Source organism: Perca fluviatilis, chromosome 3, assembly GCF_010015445.1.
Source record: "Perca fluviatilis chromosome 3, GENO_Pfluv_1.0, whole genome shotgun sequence".
NCBI classification, from domain to species: domain Eukaryota; kingdom Metazoa; phylum Chordata; class Actinopteri; order Perciformes; family Percidae; genus Perca; species Perca fluviatilis.
Window position 1 is genome coordinate 25,441,143 of NC_053114.1, and position 7,375 is coordinate 25,448,517.

Genomic DNA, 7,375 nt, shown 5'->3' on the forward strand with positions numbered 1-7,375 from the left:
ACATACCAGCTCTTTCAATTACTTTTAGTGTACAGTACATACATGATAGCCAGTACAATCAGTCATTTTAGGCAAGTCACTCGGTGGCCACCTTGCAACGTACTTTGGGCCGTTATCAGCAAGCTATTTTCCTATGTAAGTGAATGAGGAAGCATACAGGAAGAGAGGCAATATGTGTAGGCTACACAGCTGCCATACTGGCTTTACAAACTAACCCCATGCATTTCTATGGATGCTGTGTCTCCCCATTAGAAAGTATCTGGGCTACAATGCAAAGTCCTGAGAAATGCTGTCACATACAATGTTTACACTGACTGTATACATTCAAATATTCTTTATGAAATCAGTACAAATTGTATGGTCTTTTATTTCAGATGACTCCGGTCCACAAGCAAGAAAGCATTCCAGGAAGGAGCGTGTGTCTGGAAGCCCTGTCCGTAAGTTAACATTTATACATGCATTTAAGAAACCAGAGTTTCCTACCGTGGAACTACTGACACTCAACCTGGTGCTTATCATGTGACTGTTCTGATGTGTTTGTCTCTTCCTGCCTTTTTCAGGTCAGTAGACATCACTGCCTCCACCACCTGCATGTCATTTTTTTTTTTTTTGGTGATTGTCTAATGTAACAGAGTAGGTTCATGTTTTGCAATGGCGATTGCAAGAAACCTACCATAAATTAACTGACCAATATTCATATCTACTTTCTTTTTAGATGAGTCAACACCACACAGGAAACCAGCCGGTCGCCCAGAGCTGGATGGGTTTATTCTAATGCAAGCTCGGCCTGCCACGTCATCTCGGGACCCAGTTGAAGGTACAGTTGCTTTTGCATAACTTAAATTATAACAGAACTGACTTCTCTTACAAAATGAGATTGTACAAGCTCTCCACTTTGTTCCACGTGTATAATTTGTGTTTCTATACGTTTTACAGCAACTTTTCCTGACAAGCCCGGAGGTTCGACCGGAGGTACTGCCATCTGTCGCATGCTACGGCGAGTGGCAGAAAGGCAAAGAAGGCCTTCCAGGACCTGACTATCTGCAGGGTTATAACAGGCAGGTGTTATTTTATTGTTCACATCAGTATTATGCTTAGCTTGGCTAATAACAGGTTTTAATTTGACTTGTAACGTTGCTTCATTTTGACTTTTACTCTAGCGGTCTCCCAGAAAAACTTCCCTGCGCCGACTGCAGCAGACGCGGAGGACTTGATTGGGCAAGGGCTGAAGTTTGCCCCACACAGACGGTAAATTGAAATTCTTCTGTGATGTTAATAATAATCATAATAATCAAAAACTATCAATATTTGTGATCAGAATAAAAACAGGGTTGTTAGTCAGGCAATTTCTGTTGCTTTTGTTAATGTGTTTATTCTTAGTATGACATATCAAATTTTGGTTCTTTCTTTTTAGGTCAGCTGAGAAGGACTGAGCCTTCAAAACCATGGAGCTCTATTTTTTTTTTTTTGCGGAAGCAAGAGCTGTTGGCCATCTTCTACACTGCTGCCATCCTCCTGCCTTCTCCCCTCTGGCTGGCGCTACAGATCCCTGCACACAAAAAAACGTTCCATAAAGGTTACAACGTTAGGGGAACATTCCCTGAGGGTTGCAACGTTAGGGGAACGTTCCATAAAGGTTACAACGTTAGGGGAACGTTCCATAAAGGTTACAACGTTAGGGGAACGTTCCATAAAGGTTACAACGTTAGGGGAACATTCCCTGAGGGTTGCAACGTTAGGGGAACGTTCCATAAAGGTTACAACGTTAGGGGAACGTTCCATAAAGGTTACAACGTTAGGGGAACGTTCTCTAAAGGTTACAACGTTAGGGGAACGTTCTCTAAAGGTTGCAACGTTAGGCGAACGTTAGGGGAACGTTCTCTAAAGGTTCGGAGAACGTTCGATGTAACCAAAAACGAACGTTCCCAGAACGTTCAACCAACTTTCCATAATAACCAAAACCTAACCAAAACCTAACCTTCAGGGAACGTTCGCGCTACCAAAAACAAACGTTCCCAGAACGTTCTGGGAACCAAAAATTGTTAGCTGGGATGTAACTATGCTTATTAATCTTCGAGGCATTTAGCTGTGAGTGAGGTCTCCCACACTGCTTAATCCATTGTCGGCATCTTTCCGCTTGGGTCTTGGGCTTTGGAAAGGCGAAAAAAACGACCCCTCCCTCTAAACCTTTGGGGTACCTGGTGTCAGACTTGCAGGTGCCATAGGCGCATCGTTTCACCATCTTGCTGAAATCGCAATGTTTGACGGGGTCCTTCTCCTTAGTTACAGTTGCTGAGCTAGGATTGGACGAGGACCGTTCGAGAGTGGGGTTTTGCGAATGGTCAATTGTCCATATACAAATTCACACGTAGATAGGCCTACATGTGTGTAAAGTAATTCTGTTTGCACTTCGGGGGCGATCGGCCAGGTAAAGCACCACGAAAAGTCCAGGAACTGCATCTGATAGGATGTGTCTAGATGTGGCCAACAGCCCCGATGGATCCAGTTTGTTAGCATTTTTTAAAGTCTTTAAACAATTGATATTTATTTTTGGATTTAACAAGATGGGAATATCGGGTGATAATATTGAGCTGCTATATGAGAGGGAGGGGAAGGAAAGGACATTGTGTTACACATTTAGTTTGTTTCACAGTTTGCAGACATTTGACAATAAAACGCAGTCCAATGCAAGTAAAATATGCAAACATTTTAGGAGATTAAAATGTACTTTCTATGTGAAATCCTACATTATTTTACACAAAAACATATATGTAGATTTCGTAAAAAGAGCATGCTATGAAAGGTGACTTATGAACTAATATATTGGTTTGGTATCTTATATTTAACTCACATTAGTTCTACAGGTGAGAAATGGTGTCATAAATGGCTTGCCTGGTGACTGCTGGGACTAACTGTTATAAGGATGAAAATGCGGATTCTGTTCAAAGTAACATCTCTTATTCTCTTTTTTTGCTCTTAGTTTTGGAAGTGAAAACTCTGGGGAGGCACTAGCAAAAATTGCCACAGAAGGTGAAGATGAGCGGCAGAGGAGAGACTAAAAACAGCTGCTTGAAGAGACTGCGATCCCAATGGCAAGCTGTTTTGATTGGGATTTTGATGTTGCTTTTTTGTGGAGTGACCAGTGTCAGATAACTCAGATAAATAACCAGCAAAGTCTGGTAGAAGATTTACAGCATATGGAAAAGAACACCAAATTGCAAATAGAAAACAATCAGCTGAAGCTACTTCTGAGCTCCACTCAACTCCAGTATGACCAACTGAAGCTGCTCATAAATGCAACATGGTACAACTTCACCTTGTCTGCTAAAAATAAACAGTTGAGCCTGCTTTTGAAGAACACTTTGCAAGAAAAAAGTCAGTTGCAAGTGGAGAACCAAGTGTTAAAGCAACTTCTTAACTCCACCTGTCAAAACTCAACACTTCTGGGAAATGAGTATGCAACACCATACAACTTCACCTTGTTGTTTGCTGAAAATACACAGCTGAGCCTGCTGTTGAAGAACACATTACAAGGAAATACACAGTTGAGCCTGCTGTTGATGAACACATTGCAAGAAAAAACTCAGTTGCAAGTGGAGAACCAAGTGTTACTTCTTAACTCCACCTGTCAAAACTCAACACTTCTGGGAAATGAGTATGACCAGCTGAAGCTGATCATAAATGCAACACCATACAACTTCACCTTGTTGTCTGCTGAAAATACACAGCTGAGCCTGCTGTTGACGAACACGTTACAAGAAAAAAACAGTTTTAAGTGGAGAACAAAGAGCTGAACCTGCATGGTTCTAAAGTCAACCCTGGAGGAGAACGGACAACTGAGTCTGCTCTCGAGCAAAATATCGCAAGAAAAAACCCAGTTGCAAGTGGAGAAAGAAGAGCTAAAGCAACTCCTGAAATCCACCTATCAAAACTTCACACTTCTGGGAAGTGAGTATGGCCAACTGAAGCTGCTCATAAATGCAACACGGTACAACTTCACCTTGTTGTTTGCAGAAAAAACACAGCTGAGCCTGCTGTTGAAGAACACGTTGCAAGAAAAAACCCAGTTGCAAGTGGAGAAAATGAGCTGAACCTGGTTAAAGTCAACCCTGGAGGAGAACGGACAACTGAAGCTGAGACTGAGTGAATCATTGGACATCATCACCCTGGCATCTGCAGAAAGCAATCAGTTGCGCCTGCTGTTAAACAATGAACAAGAAACCTCCTTGCAGCTGCAGGAAAAAAATAAACTCCAGCATTCACTCCTTTATTCCAACAAACTGTCCAACATCTGGAAATACTGTGAAAACGACACACTGCAGTGTTCACACTGCATGTCTGGCTGGACCGAACACGGTTCACGTTGCTTCTTGCTATCAAAAGAAATTAAGAAGTGGGAATTTGGTCGCAGTGATTGTCTTGACATGGGGGGTGACCTGGCTATTGTTTTGAATGCCGAAGACCAGACATTCTTGACCAACATGACTCTTCAATATGTAATGGAGAACCCTACAGTAGATTTCCATTCAGCGTGGATTGAGTTGCAGGACATGGTGAAAGAGGGCGACTACATCTGGATCACTGGCGAGAGAATTCAGAAAACTGTAAGTTAGTGGCTGCCCGGGCAGCCAAACAACGCCATAGCAACCTGGGACAAAGAACAGGCAGGCCAGGACTGTATTGCCATTATCCCACCGAAAGTCATTGGAAAGGGTTCGTTGAGATCCTGGGATGACATTGTTTGTGGTGGCGAACGGCACTACATATGTGAGACCATGGCTTTAATTTTGTCCTGACAGATGATGAAGCTGCATGTTGTAGATGTATGGTCGTTAAGACGTGGAGGAAAAGCCACATTTACTTGGGCGCCCAAAGATGTTTCCTTTGTTTGTATATTAATAATTTCTGTACATAATAATAGGGATTATATTAAAAATATTTTTACATTTTACAAAGTGCACTGCCTAGTTGAACCAGGAACAAAAACATTACAGGACTGCAATGAAATAAAATCAGGCAATCACAACAATGCTATATAAATTATAATTTTTTTAAGATATGTTTTGAGAAGGAATGTAAAAGATGTCACTAATTCTGCAGCCTCACATCCAGGGCTTATAGGAACAGTCAGCAGAGCCCTGTCTGAGGGTCCAGCAATCCAGCAATGTAACTTAACTGATAGCTGAACCACAAAGTGCTTTAAAGATGATCAGTAAAATCTTAAAATCAATTCTAAAACTTACTAGTAACCAGTGAAGAGAGGCTAAACCAGGGCTGATCTTGTCTTGTAATGTTTGTTAAAAGCTGCGTTTTGTACCAGATGCTCCCCAATTGATAAAAAACCTAATTGAATTACTTTTTAAATTTGCTTTTTCCAATTAAAAGGTCACTGTCAAAACACCCAGTTTTCTGGCTGCAGGTTTAACATTATGGAGAGAGAGCCAAGATGTTTTTGTACAATGGGGATGGACTTTGGGGGACTGAAGACAATTATTTTGGAAGAAAGTTTTGGGACATCCAGTACTTTATTTCTGACAGACAAGATAATAAATAAATAAAAAAAAGCCTACATCACTGGTTTTTAATGGGACATAACAGTGGTACTGGATTTTGTGTTAATGTATATGTCCCAGTGGTAGCATACAGCACAACAAGGGGCCAAGGATGGAGCCTTCACTAATGACTACTGAGAAAGTGCTGTTTGATAAACAAGATTAAAACCAGTGTAGAGCAGTGTGCCTGATGCCAACCCCATTTTTGAAGTGATCCAATAGAATAGAATGATCAACTATCGAATGCAGATCTCAGATTAAGAAGAATTAAAATCACCAGCATCAGCTGATAGTAAAAGGTAATTTGTCACTTGGATGACAGTGATTTTTAAACTGGTTAACCAACAATGCTATCTAGTTGTATTAGTATTTTTCTCATCTTCTAAATTTGAATTATTAATTATATTTGAGTAACAGAGTTAGCCAAGAGGGCTCATTTTCAGATGATAAAAGGCACCATAAAAATGCACATATAAACACAGCAGATGAGCATAATTATGTAATGGTAACAATAAGTAACAATTCTCTGCACAGAGTGTGATCTCTCACTTTCCAGTGCTCACAAGCCATTTCTTCAGTTCCTTATTAAATAAAAAGGTGGTACGGAGTTCTTTTTGAGCTCCTCGTATTATTTATGTGTGGCTTGAATAGGAGCACAATGTCTTTTCTTGTGTCACTGTGGGTTGTTAACTATCTTTTATTCTGCATGTTCTCTCTCTTCATGCCAGATAATTTTCACATCATTTAAAAACATAAGTCTTTCATATTTTGCACGAAGGAGAGTAAGATAGAGGTAAGATTAAAAAAATATCAGCTGTGGCTTTGTGGTGAGAGAGAACTTGGAGACCCTATTTCAGGTCTTGATGTCAACAAGTAGTTGGCTCTGTTGAAGTGTCCTTAAGCAGTACACACAAAATCTGTTCCGAGACTTCCCTCTACAATTCTGATCTGTGAGCTGCTGAATTCTGTTGTCTTTAAAAGGGTATGCACATCCATAGTCCTGCAACATAAGTAGCTGTGTTACTGTCAAGAGAGTGATAATGTAGCCAACTTTATGAGACTGAAAAAAGTTGAGATTTAAAGTACATTTTTGCAAATCTGGACCTTGGAAACCTGCAGCTAATAATCTTAATTTTGGAGCCCCAATTTGAATATAAAGTCCTTAAAGTGCTTAGAAAAGTGAACATGTACATTTTCATTCCAACTGGCCGACTCCATCTGCTGAGGTGGATTGTGTGACATGATCGAAAGCTCCAGGAGAGCTACTGAGTGGACCTTGTGGGGAGATTGATTTTGTCAGCTGTTGTTTCTAAAGTCAGGAATGACTCAATCACCCGATATTCTCAATCTCAGTTCACCCAACTTGACTATAGACTATGTCAAAGTGATTTTTAATATCAAAATGTTCATACACATTAATGAAAAATTAAAAACAGATTTTTAAATAAATAAAGTAATCAACTCCACTGCAGTGACACCTCAAAGGGACTGCATGTGCATTCAAAGTCCTTTGAGTAAAACAGCCTAATTACTTGATTGTCACTATTGTATTAGACTGGACATGAGCAAAAGAGATATGCCCCCATTGTGTCATTAAAAACTCTGTCCACTGAACTGATTTCAGAGATGAGATATGTGGGAAGTCATAGATCTGGTGAGAGGTATAGGTTTAAAGGAGCATTCATTGTTTAAAGGAGCACTGTAGGCTGCATAATTAGGAAATAATAAATCATGGAACAACCCAGAGTTAGGGTAAGGATACTGATCAGGGAGTAGACCAAGGCCCAAGGAAAGCAATGATTTTTGCCAGAAGCACGACAGTA

At 40.4% G+C, this 7,375-nt stretch overlaps 1 long non-coding RNA gene across 1 annotated transcript; it reads left to right on the forward strand.

Moving 5' to 3' along the window:
- The first annotated feature begins 1,158 nt into the window (after positions 1-1,158).
- Positions 1,159-4,910, forward strand: LOC120555818. The gene is made up of 3 exons (XR_005638758.1): positions 1,159-1,248; positions 1,415-1,576; positions 2,981-4,910. It is a non-coding gene; the product is annotated as an uncharacterized LOC120555818 (long non-coding RNA).
- Positions 4,911-7,375: the final 2,465 nt, after the last annotated feature.